This window comes from Apis cerana, linkage group LG4 (genome assembly GCF_029169275.1).
Source record: "Apis cerana isolate GH-2021 linkage group LG4, AcerK_1.0, whole genome shotgun sequence".
NCBI classification, from domain to species: domain Eukaryota; kingdom Metazoa; phylum Arthropoda; class Insecta; order Hymenoptera; family Apidae; genus Apis; species Apis cerana.
This window is the reverse complement of record NC_083855.1, coordinates 5089466-5101657: the sequence shown is the minus strand read 5'-3', so window position 1 is coordinate 5101657 and position 12192 is coordinate 5089466. Positions and strand designations below refer to the sequence as shown.

The 12192-nt window shown below is 28.3% G+C and overlaps 1 protein-coding gene, 1 long non-coding RNA gene and 3 other non-coding genes across 15 annotated transcripts in view; 2 read left to right on the top strand and 3 right to left on the bottom strand.

Moving 5' to 3' along the window:
- The window catches only part of LOC107999980 (zinc finger SWIM domain-containing protein 8 homolog), a 79322-nt gene that overhangs the window by 10541 nt on the left and 56589 nt on the right, over positions 1–12192 (top strand). The gene's annotated exons all lie outside the window — the stretch shown is intronic.
- On the top strand, positions 1528–6710 carry LOC133665981 (uncharacterized). The gene is made up of 3 exons (XR_009829487.1): positions 1528–4800; positions 5500–5540; positions 5940–6710. It is a non-coding gene; the product is annotated as an uncharacterized LOC133665981 (long non-coding RNA).
- On the bottom strand, positions 6363–6433 carry Trnag-gcc (transfer RNA glycine (anticodon GCC)). Its single transcript has one exon. It is a non-coding gene; the product is annotated as a tRNA-Gly (tRNA).
- Positions 8202–8272, bottom strand: Trnag-gcc (transfer RNA glycine (anticodon GCC)). The gene has a single exon. It is a non-coding gene; the product is annotated as a tRNA-Gly (tRNA).
- Trnag-gcc (transfer RNA glycine (anticodon GCC)) lies at positions 8563–8633 on the bottom strand. The gene has a single exon. It is a non-coding gene; the product is annotated as a tRNA-Gly (tRNA).

The following is a 12192-nucleotide window of genomic DNA, read 5'->3' as shown; positions in this document are numbered from 1 at the left end:
AAAAATAATACATCTATGTATTATGTTTGATGTATTAATGATTTTTTCGTTCTTAAGAGACATATTTATTCAAAAAAGTCATCAGTTCAATATCGTAATCGATATTGCATAGTTGATAGATATTGCAGAGATTTCAATCAAAAGGAATATATGAATTATTTTTTTCAAAATATTATTAATCAAATTTCAGTAAAAAAAAATTGTGCAAAAAATTTCTTTTTTTTTGGTATTAAGTGGATAATATTTTTAAAAGTAATTCCAAGGATAAACTTGATTTTTTAGATTTTAAATTAATTTGTACTTTAGAAAACATATCATTAAAGATCTGGAGATATTGGATCAAAGAAAGTTTAACATGATTCCAAAAGTATAAGAATGTAATTTATGTTTAATCATAGGAATAATTTCGAATTAAGTTTATTACATAAGTATGTCAAATTTTAAGTTTATAGGAAATTCTAAATTTAAAGATCAAGAGGAAATTATTATTGAATTATTCGGAATTCAATTTGAATTATTATCGGAGATTCCTTGTCGTTCCGTTAATTTATACAAGTGAAATTCTATTTGGAAATTTCCTGATTATTTTCTATTTTTTCTTTTCGCATAATAATGAATTTTATTATTATTGTAATTCCTTAGAAGTTAATTGTATAAAAATATTCAAAATCATATAAAGATATTCAAAGTTATTTAAAATTATTTCATCTAAAGTCTATTATAAAGATATATTAAAGTCATTCAAGATTATTGAATGTTATTCATGTTTGTTTAAAATCAAATTCAAGATTATCAAGTATTATATGAATGTTCTTTAGAATTTTCTATATTTCAAAATCATCCATGATCGATTATATTTAAAGTAAAGTAAAATAATTCATATAAAAAAATTATAAATAATAAAAAATAATTTTTATCTTTCAAAAATGATCACTTTGATTCCTAATAAATAAAATAAAAGCTAATATCTTTTCAACTCCGTTATATATATTTTATCACATAAATTACAAGCGAAATTCTAATCCACGTTCGTGTTTCTAACTTTTTCGTTATCTGACTGATTCGAATTTGAATGATTCTCGACAGCTTTACGCTATCATCGTTCCACTCAATTGTAACTTCCATTCTCCAGAATAAGAATATTACTCGTTTTCCAGGATGGTTTATACCTCGAATATTCTCCTCATTGAAATCTTTCACAAGCTCGTCTGTACTAAATTAAAATCCCTTTAGTTCGTATTTAACTCGTCATTGTTCCAAATGGATTTCATGAATTTTATAAATCGTAATGTGACGTTTCATTCATGGCAATAAATTGATCCTGATTAATGATGCTATGATGTTTCATGCCAAGAATATTCTTTGATCTCTCATCATTCTTTATGAATAGTTGATTTATATCTATCATGTTTTCGAGATGGCTACTGACAATTGAAGAATTTGCATCAAGAGAGCAGGTCCATTTTTTATAATTTTTGAACTTATTATGTTTAATATCTAGAAAGAAATATAATATATTTAATATCATTTTTGTAGCTTTTATTTTTTCATAATTATTAATTTAATTAGATTTTAGCTTAAGTTTGAAATAATTACTGTTCTAATTAATGATTAGATAGAATAATTTTATATTAAGATTGCATACTTTAGATTATTTCTCGGATATTATTTCTATGATAATTTCTTTTTTTACGTTTAAATCAATGATTTTCCATCTTAATAGTCTGTTTAAATAGGAAAAATCAAAAAGTTAGATTGACGATCTCCAGGTATTGTTCGAGGCGAATTCGTTAACAAGGATCCATCGCGTAGAAGATTCACGCGACTCGGCTTATCGTCGATCGTAATCGCTCACGCCCGGAATATCGAGCCATAAATTCAATTAACCTGACGAACAGTATGCTTGAATTGTCTTCTTGTGCATGGATCTATCGAGTCAACCGAAACTTCATTATCTTGCATCGATGTGTGCTTATCCTTGGGCAATGACCTTTCAAACTCCGCACAGTCATACTACAAAGTGGATAATAAAATCCATATTGCAAAATTTTGATTCGAAATATTGTTTTTATCTAGTTTACTTACCGAGAATATAATTGTCTGAATAATGTGAATTCAAGTATCAATATATATTTAATTAAATCTTCAATTAAATCACTTTAATTTTTTAATTTAGTTTTATTTAAATTTATTATATTTTAAAACCAAAAAAAATTTTATTCTCTATATTCCGTAAATGATATGAAATTTTTGAAAATAAATTTTATACGATTTTAATTATGTGAAGAATTAATATACTTAACTTACGTTGTTTTACAAATTTATTGTTCATTCGTTCAATTCTTCATAAATATGACATAGTTGGATCAGCAAAATGATATTTTCATAGTAACTTGCACTGTAGCCATGATGAGAGTCACGGCATTTGAAAAGAATGTTTTCAAGAAATGCTTAAAGGAACAAAAATGAATAGATATATTTGGCTGGATGTCAAACAAGTAACTTATGATACGATTTAATAAAATTATTTGTACTTTTAAATTAGAGAAAAAACTTAAAGATTTAAATTTCATAATACAATATAATATAATTTCATAATATAATATAACTAGTCTAGTTTCTTTGCACTTCAAATAACAAATTGTACCATTTTACATCGACTACAGCGCTTTTACTAGGGTTCATAATTTCATATAATAGGTGTCGCTCTATTCATCTTCTATATATTTGTTTCGTTCGAACGCCAATCTTTCTTTTCCCGCGTATTAAAGTTGCAATGAAACTTCACCTTTAGTACAGCCACCGGACGTACATATATATGCACCAGGTAGAAAATTAGCGTAGAACAATGGAGCATCTCCCCTACGTAATTACCGTGCGGTTTGGCCGTTCGAAGGCGAGGGTCTCTATCCTCTCTTTTGCTCCGTTCCGTTCACCTAGTCCCTGAGACACTGTGATTATCGGTATATATATATATATATATACACGCGCGTGCATATCGCTAGTTACACGGTTTTATATGGATTTTGTCGTGCACGTGTGCGTCATATAGTTATCCAGTCTTCTACCATAATTACCGGGAGGCAACAGATGCATGCTTCGAACTTTGCAAAAGCGTTCTTTGAACGTTCATGCACGTGTCACTACGAGAGTTTGGTTTGTCTTTTTCTCTATTTTTTTTTATTTTCTTTTTTTTACACTCTTGAATGAATAGTCGCACGCGATTCTTTTTGAGAACATTCGATTTCTTTAAAATTCTTTTAGCATGAATTCAAGATTATAAGTGAAAATATATGTATGTTCCCGCGAGTTGTTTGCAATTTTTCATGAAGATTAAGCTATTTAGGGTTTTTCTTGATAAACTTTGAAATGACTTGTTATAATAGTTTAGAAAATTATAATGTATAATAGAAAATTATAATTGAATAAATATATATATAAATGAATATAAATAAGTGATTAGGTTACATTATTATATATGTTTTTGCTTTTATAATATTTTTAGGTTATCAATAATTATTGACTAATACATACATATATATTATTCGCTAAGTCATTAGTTATGTATATATCACTAAGATATGTTCTGTCGATATTGATATATACATTATACAAAATATTGGAATGAATTATTCTATCATATTCAAAATTTATAGTAAATTTTTCTTACGATTTATTATACGATTATTTATTTTAATTACTTTTTCAAATATTTATTCTATAGTATGATTGAATATAGACGATTTTTTATATTAATTTTTTAATAAGATCTCTTCATTTTATTAATTTTTTAATGAGCTCAAATTGAATTGTTGGTATTAATTGTATAAAGAAACAATGCACGAATAATACAACATATATAATGCACGATTTTATCGACGAAAGCGACCGCATTTTTATCGCCTGAATATCAAGGATTTTCATGTTCTTGCCGAGAGACGGCTCTTGTTCCACAATTTACAGATATTCCTATTGAATTCACAGTTCGAAATCGATCGACAGTAGGGTGTAAAATTGGAATATATCTTGAAGTCCCATGAGTACTTATGCACAATACCGCGATGCATTATGCACGAACTATATTAAAGCATGACGAGCGTGCCGCGCGCGTTTCTAGCCTGTTTATTCAACTAGGAAGAACGCCAGGGGCAGCACAGGCGAGTTAAAGAGAGAAAAAAGGATGCTCAAGGGAAACTCATTGGATAAAGAAAGTACTAGTTTGTTATAGAAGTCAGAGAATAAATATAAAAAGAAGAAATGAAAGAAGAAATGAATGAAAAAAAAAATTCGGCAGATGAGATAAAAAGAAAGCAAGAAAATGTTGAAAAGTAAAAGTGAGATGATCTATGAGAGAATAACAAAGATGGCGTTCTATCTTGGTAGCAAAGCAAATAATAATAGTGCCGATGTTAGAAAAAAAAAATAGTGAGAAGACGAGACAGAAAGAAAACAGACGGCTTTAAGTGAAGTATGCATGAAAATCGAAAAGAGAAAGAACGATGGTGGATAAAACGGCAGGAACACGCGACCAAATGACAAATCACTCAACGGCCAGAACTTTCGAGCTCTTTGTCCCCTGCTGGCTGGATGTGACTGAAAGCCTGGCGAAAGAGAAGGGGTTTGAAGAAAGAAAAGAATAGAAAGCAGAACGGTTGAAAATGTGACAGGGATGAAACGATAAAAATTAAAGGAGGAGGAATCTTAGTGGAATTGTGACTTGATTTGGAATTGTATTCATCTGACGAAGTGACTGGATAACTTGATGAGAGGCGGAAGAGGGAAATGAATAAAAAAGAAAGAGTAATCTTTTGTCTTTCTGTTTCTTCTGTGCAAAAAAATCCATTTTCGAAAATCTACCGTAAAAGAGATTTTATGAACATTTGATCTTTTTTATATTCAATACCTCAATGCTTTTTTCAATTATTCTTATAGTCTATAGATGTTTAGTTTTAAGAAAATTTATAAGGAATTGATTTATCAACTTCGTAAGTTTTAGAAAAATGAAATCATTTAAAAATATTAGACTTTTTATAAAATATATATTGTTCTTTTTTTGTCCATTTTTAAGATTCAAACTAATATACAAACAATTTGATTCTATTAAAAAAGGAAAATTCATGTAATAATATTTCAATTGCAAATTTGATTCTATTTCATAGATATAATACTTTAACCTATATAAATTTCACAGATATATCTTAAATAATCACAAAATTTCAATTGATTGCGATCAAAAGTGATTTATAGTTTGTATAGTTATATAACCAATATAATTTATTATATATTTATTTGCTTGAGCCTGAATAGTTGGCAACTTTAAAATTAAATACAACGCAGTTAGAACTTTCGTTCTATTTTCTAATAAATGAATATTTAAATATCGATTATGAAGAATCTTGTATCTAATATAAAATATACCATTATTTCAATTTTTAAATCTAATGTTTAATGCATTATATTGTAACATAAATTATATTCGTGTTATTTTTTCTGTTGCAGGTGAGTGTTCTTAACGAATCATCCAAAAATGAAATGTACAGGTAATTTATAAAGAAAATAATTTTGTTTGCTTTTTTTTTATATTTTTGATAAAAAAATAGAATTAATTTTTAAAATTGAAGTAATTTTTGTTTTAAATAAAACATTTAATGAAAATATATAAACAAAAAATAAGCTTTTAAGATATTCCTAATGTATGTTTTATTTTTAATATTCATTTATTAATATAATATAAGAAATAAGAATGTTTTAAATTTATTTGCATTTTATTAATATTCAGAAGAAAAATCACAAAATCATTATCATTCGAATTTCTACTTCATATTTGAATCGATTATTAGAATTGAAGATGAAAATGATATTACGTTATCTTAAAGATAGTGATCGTTTTTCTGGTAGTATATCGTAATTTAAAGCGACATTATTTTGCCTTTGTGTAGAGTTTCTTGCTGTCCTTACGGATTCTTGTCTTACCGGTTGCAACAATCAGATAATAATTCTACTTCGAGATTTTGCTTCATCTTACATTCTCCTTCTTTTCTTGTCCTTGTTTGCGAAGAGAGTTAAGTGATATAAGTACACGAAGAGAAAATTTATTTTTATTTCGAACATATTAGTTCATTGTTTTTGGAAAAGTTAGTTAATTTTTAAATTATCAGCATTGATCTTTTAAATAGAAGTATATTTGAAAAAAATGTTCGCAAAATATTATAATATATCGATAATTGATTAATTATAAAAAAATATATTTATATAAATATTTTTTATTGAGAAGTTTAATATTAAAAATTCGTTTATATATTTTATAATAAAATAAAAATATATAAAATATTATATTTAAAAAAAATTATAAAAAATTATCTTGCATCGGCCGGGAATCGAACCCGGGCCGCCCGCGTGGCAGGCGAGCATTCTACCACTGAACCACCGATGCTCTTGAAAGCTTTAGTTTTATTATTTAATTTCCTAGTTTTATTTATACTAGAAAATCTAAATATGTAATATTTTCAATTATAATTTAATATTTTAAATTTAATCTATGATTAAATATAATAATATAAAAATAATATTTAGTAAATCATTTTAAAAATAACTTTATATAAACATAATAGTTTATATGGAAATTTCTTTCGTCAAACATAACGGTAAACAATTGTAATATTTCAAATAAACATTGCTAAGAATAAAGCATAAAGAAAGACAATAACAAATCGCTGGTCAGTTTTACCGACGACTCTGGTTCAGGGTCGGCCATTGCACTTTCGTGGTCCGAGTATAACAAAGAGGATGAGCTATAGAAACGACCATTCTCCCCTCCTGCATTAGACTTACTATCAAGTACTAGATTCTTTATCGCAACAATGATTTGATTTTTGCAATAAATTGAAATAAAATTTTATAATCATATGTTTTTTTAATTTATAAGAATTGCATCGATTTTTATCTTTTTTTAAAATTTTATATAAAAAATAATTTAAAATTTTATTTTCAATATTTATAAGATATAAAAAAATTTTTAAATTACATTTTGTCTTAAATATTTATCGAATATTATCGTATAATTTACTATTGGAAGTCAATAAACTCAAGTGTAGAAAAGTATAGAACCTAGACCCTAGGGCAATCGACTTCGACATCCGGTTTGTCTCGGACCAAAGTCAATGCACCTGGCCCTGCTTGTCCAACCGATCCTTAAAGTGCATCTTTCTCTTACGCAAGTGAGACTTCAGCCATTTCGCTCTCTGTCTTTTTTTTCTTTCTCCTTCTTTCTATACCTGAGCTTACAGAAGACAAAAAGAATTCCTTCATCGGGAATCATATAGCCATAACGAGTCCTATCTTTACCAGTGAGCTTACTATCTACTTTAAAAAAGCCATGTATACTCGAAAGCATCTCTCCGGTGAAGAGTCGTGCACTACTCAGCTTCGTGTGAGTGATTTTAACAGGGAAAGGTACTTCAACCGGTTAAACTGACATTTACTGGTTCTCTCCGTGTAGATATGGCCTTGGCATCGTGTTTCTTTCGACTTGCTCTGTGTCGAGGTTATCACGATACTCAATTTCACCATGACTCTGTATTAGGATAATGACTATTATTTAGATTCGTTGATGAAATCTAGATATTTCTGTAAAAATTATGTGTTTTGTTTCAATATGAATTTGTGGTATTATATTTATATCGAAATAAAACTGAAATGACTTTTTGGAATTTTATAAAGATTCTAATATTTTCAAAAGAAGTATAATTGCAAGAAATATAAAGAGCTTGATAAAGAGAAGAAAACATGTATCTAAAAGATAGATAAAAAAAAGAGGAGGATGAGTTTTAGTTTAGGTGATTTTTAAAATCATCACGAATGTAGTATCTCTTTAGAGTTCATGGCCATCTTCTTTCAGAGACCTTAGTAGGATCGATGCTCCAATGAGATTCAGGGAAAGGAAACAAACCGTATTTGTGAATTTCGCTTTTTTTTTTTTTTTTGCAAAGTACGATCACTAGAAATTAATTACTGAAGAACGTTAAAAAAAAAAAACATATTATTATTAAAAACAAAATATCATGTATTTAATGAGTAAAAAATGAAAATGAAAAACATAAATGATAATAATAATAATAAATAATAAATCTATTAATATTATAATTAATAATTGTAGGAATAAATTATTTTTTATTTTTGATAAAATTAAAAAAAAATTCTAATGCATCGGCCGGGAATCGAACCCGGGCCGCCCGCGTGGCAGGCGAGCATTCTACCACTGAACCACCGATGCTTCGATGAAATAATAATTCTGAAAGTAAATGAGAGGAAGATATCACCTACTTTCACATAATATTAGATTAATATAGTAACAATAATAACAATAACAATAATTATAACAACAACAACAACAACAATAATAATAATAATAATAATAATAATAATATAATTATACTATTATAAATATACTGTTTTATTTTTATATAATTTATTTTACACTAGAAAAGAATAGAAGACAATCTATTCTTATATTCTAAAATATTTTGATAAATAATATGTAAAAAGAAAAAAATTTCATTTACTTGCATCGGCCGGGAATCGAACCCGGGCCGCCCGCGTGGCAGGCGAGCATTCTACCACTGAACCACCGATGCTGTTGAAATATGGGTTTCTTGTAGAGAATTTGTCGCGTTATTTATATAGGATCATAACATTCTATTTTATTTATTTTTATATTTTTTAATTCATATTTATCTTATTTTTATTTAATTATTAATTTATTAATAACGAATAGATAAAATTAATTTTTTCATCTAATTTTAAAGTTCAATGTATAATAATATTATTCCACTACATATATATATTGCGACATTAATTAAAATTAAGTTAATTTCAATTGATTTAGGAGCTAATTTTCAATTTAATAAATAAAAATAGATAAAATAAAATTATAAATACTTTTTAATGATTATATACAGTACAAATCTTTTTAAATCTATTCATCTAATTTTTACCACATGATTTTAATTATCTTTTTTTTTTCATTCTGCTTCGCTTATTCTCAGTTTTTTTTCTTATATGTCTACGATTCCAGATAATTCAAACATTATTTTTCTTTTCTACGAATGCATCGGTGGTCTGTTCTTAGTGGGCGAATGCCATGCACACATGTAACCACGATAAAAGAATAAAAGTTTGTTAACCTTTGTATCGCTCAGGATTAAACGTTAAAAACAGGCTACGTGACGATGCACGAATGCATCTGTTTTTCGAGAACTTTTTTCTTTCGTCAAACAATATCACCAATGATGGTCAACTCTTCGCTAATAAATAAAGATTTTTTCATTTTATTTTTCCTCCGTTATTTTCTTTTATTTTATGATGAGTTTTTGAAATTCTGATTTTCCTCCACGAGATCGAAATCGCTTGAAATTGGATTTTCGAAAATGAAAGTCATTTATCGATTCAACCACGTTTTTCGATTCCTTTGTTTCATTTCTGTTTGAAAATTTAATATCACCTGTCGAAACTATCCTATGGATAATTTCCATTCTGGTTAAATTATTCTCGATTCGATTCCCATTCGAGTTCCACGGGGATTGGCATAATTGTTGGGTCGTCGAACAACGAAGAGACTCGATTAAGTCTTCTTGTAATCCGATAAAAAATTCATCGAATTTTCCATTAATGATATATATTGTTTTATCACTTGTATTATCGGCATATTTAAATATTCATGAATTATTTTAAATTATTTAAATCGATTAATCAGAGGGATTAATTTGTTTGTTTCGAATTGAAATTTAATAATTTCGATCTTTATTTTTCGATCTCTGTGACGTTTCGATTCGATTCTTGAGATTTCGGATTATTCGATTTTTATGCAAATTTTATCAAATTGTTAATTTAAGATTAGTAAAATTTTAATTAAAACACATTGTGAGAACAATTATGATGAAACATCGATCATTCAAACATAATTTATTAGAAATCGAGATATGAATTGAGAAAATAATACGTTTTATCCTTTTAAATGAACGTCGATCTTTTCAATATTTTTTTGTTTCGTTTCAATTATATTATTATAATTATTTTTCGCGGAGCTGGAGCGTGATTTTGATAGGAAGATTCGATTACTGGTTTGATACATAGTCTGGCGTTAGAAAATAATTGAATCGTTGGTAGTTCGTGTACACCATATACGTGCAGAGAAGAAACAAAGTCCTCGTTTTTAAGACTGAGAAAGCGTGAGATTCGAATCGCAGATCGAACGGTAATCCGTTGGCTAATGGAATCAATTAAACACGATCCTCCTGCTTCAACCCGTTCCAATTTCTTGCATCGAAATGAAAAATATACCCTCTTTTAGATGAGATTGGTGGAATTCCTATCGATGGTTTCGAATTTCGTTTTTTCTTCGAATTGTCGAAAAATAATTAAATGAACGACGATTAATTGTACCTCACTGATCAGTTTAATTTTTAAAAATTGAAAAGTATGCAAGTTTGGCGAAAAAAAAAAAAAGAAAAACGAAGATCTGGTAAAAAAAATCGCATATTTTGTGTATCAAAATTCCAAAAATTAAAATAAATACTTAATGGTTCGATGGAATCGTGATATATCATGACTATTTGTTTTTAAATTTTAAATGTTTTGGGATTGGCATGTTATTGAGGAGAACGGCCTACATTTCCATAATGAACGACTATTTTCGAGTGGGCATCGTGGGTGGACAGGTGGAATTGGAACTCGAACCGGTTCTTCTCTTATAAATAAAATCAATTACTCGATGGCAATTCATCAAGAGGATTCGTTGACAGGACGCAGTTAATATCGGCGAGATGACGTTCCAAGATTAATATCAGTTCACGTGTTTTCATCCCGTGGGTATAAACTTCTCGAAATACTATCGAAACATAGAAAGAAATGCTTTTTCGCGGTTCTATTTCGATATCCGTTCTCTTTATTTCCCCTTTTTCTCCTATACTCTCTTCTACTCTGTTGACGTTCCATCGTGAATTTGCTGTTTTCTCGTGGAAACGTATAGATATTATCGAAGATAAATACCACAATGCAATGTCTTATACCTGTTTCCGCCATTGATCCATCGTTATTGCGAGTTGATTTAAGTTTTGAAACCGTGGAACATCTTTTCCTTCGAATCTTTTTCTACGATCACAATTTTGAAATCATATTTAAACGTGTTTTCTTCGAAATAATCTTTCATGTGCAAAGACTTCAAAGTCTCAAGATGCTTAATTTAAATCCATTCTTCAGGAATCCATTATCATACGAATTTCATATGAAAATTCTTCTCTATTTTATCATTTTGTTAATTTGTTTAATATTTAAAAATTGTCTAAATAACAGGATTTTGTTCGATCGGAACGAAGGGGAAAAGTAAATTCTCAGGGAGAAAAGCGACCAGTAATTTCCCTTCTGAAGGCGTGTAAGCTATTGGTAACAATTGCCCGGTGTATATCTATGAATAAATGATTCCCCAACGTTCGAACGCGAAAAGTTTAGATCGATGATGGTGCAGGTGCGACGATTCTCACGGCATCGAGAATCGTCGCCAGCCACGTTCTCTCGAGCGTTTTTTTCATCGCGACGTCGGGAAAATAGCGAAAAAGTACGTGGCCACGATAATAAACAACTTGCCGTTCCTTCTTCGATCCGCTTTTCCGAATTTTTACTAGTCGAAACGTTCTCCTTTCGTCGTCTCCTTTCATTTCTTGAGAATTCTTTTTTTATTTCATTATTATTGTTTCATTGAGAAAAGGGGAATAAATAATACTTTCTTTATATTATTTTATGAAGAATTTTTAAAAATAGACGATGGAACGATTGGACTGGAATGTCGAAGAATTAATTGTAGTGTGAACAGAGAGATACATAGATAATTAATTGATGAGAGAATCTTTTAAAGATACTCTTTTAAAGAGAATTAATTGATGAGAGAATCTTTTAAAAATACTCTTTTAAAGAGAATTTTAATTGACTACGTAGAATCATCCAAATTATATAAATATAGATATATTTCATACATATGAATGACGTATAACGTTTCCACTAAAAAAGCACGTAGAATAAAAAAACGAGAATCATTGCATGTATAATGAGTTCGAGGTTAAAAAAAAAGTTTATATAGTAAAAAAAAAAAAAAAAAGGTACAAGTTTCTACGTTATTATTGCAAAATTTATAGAAACGCG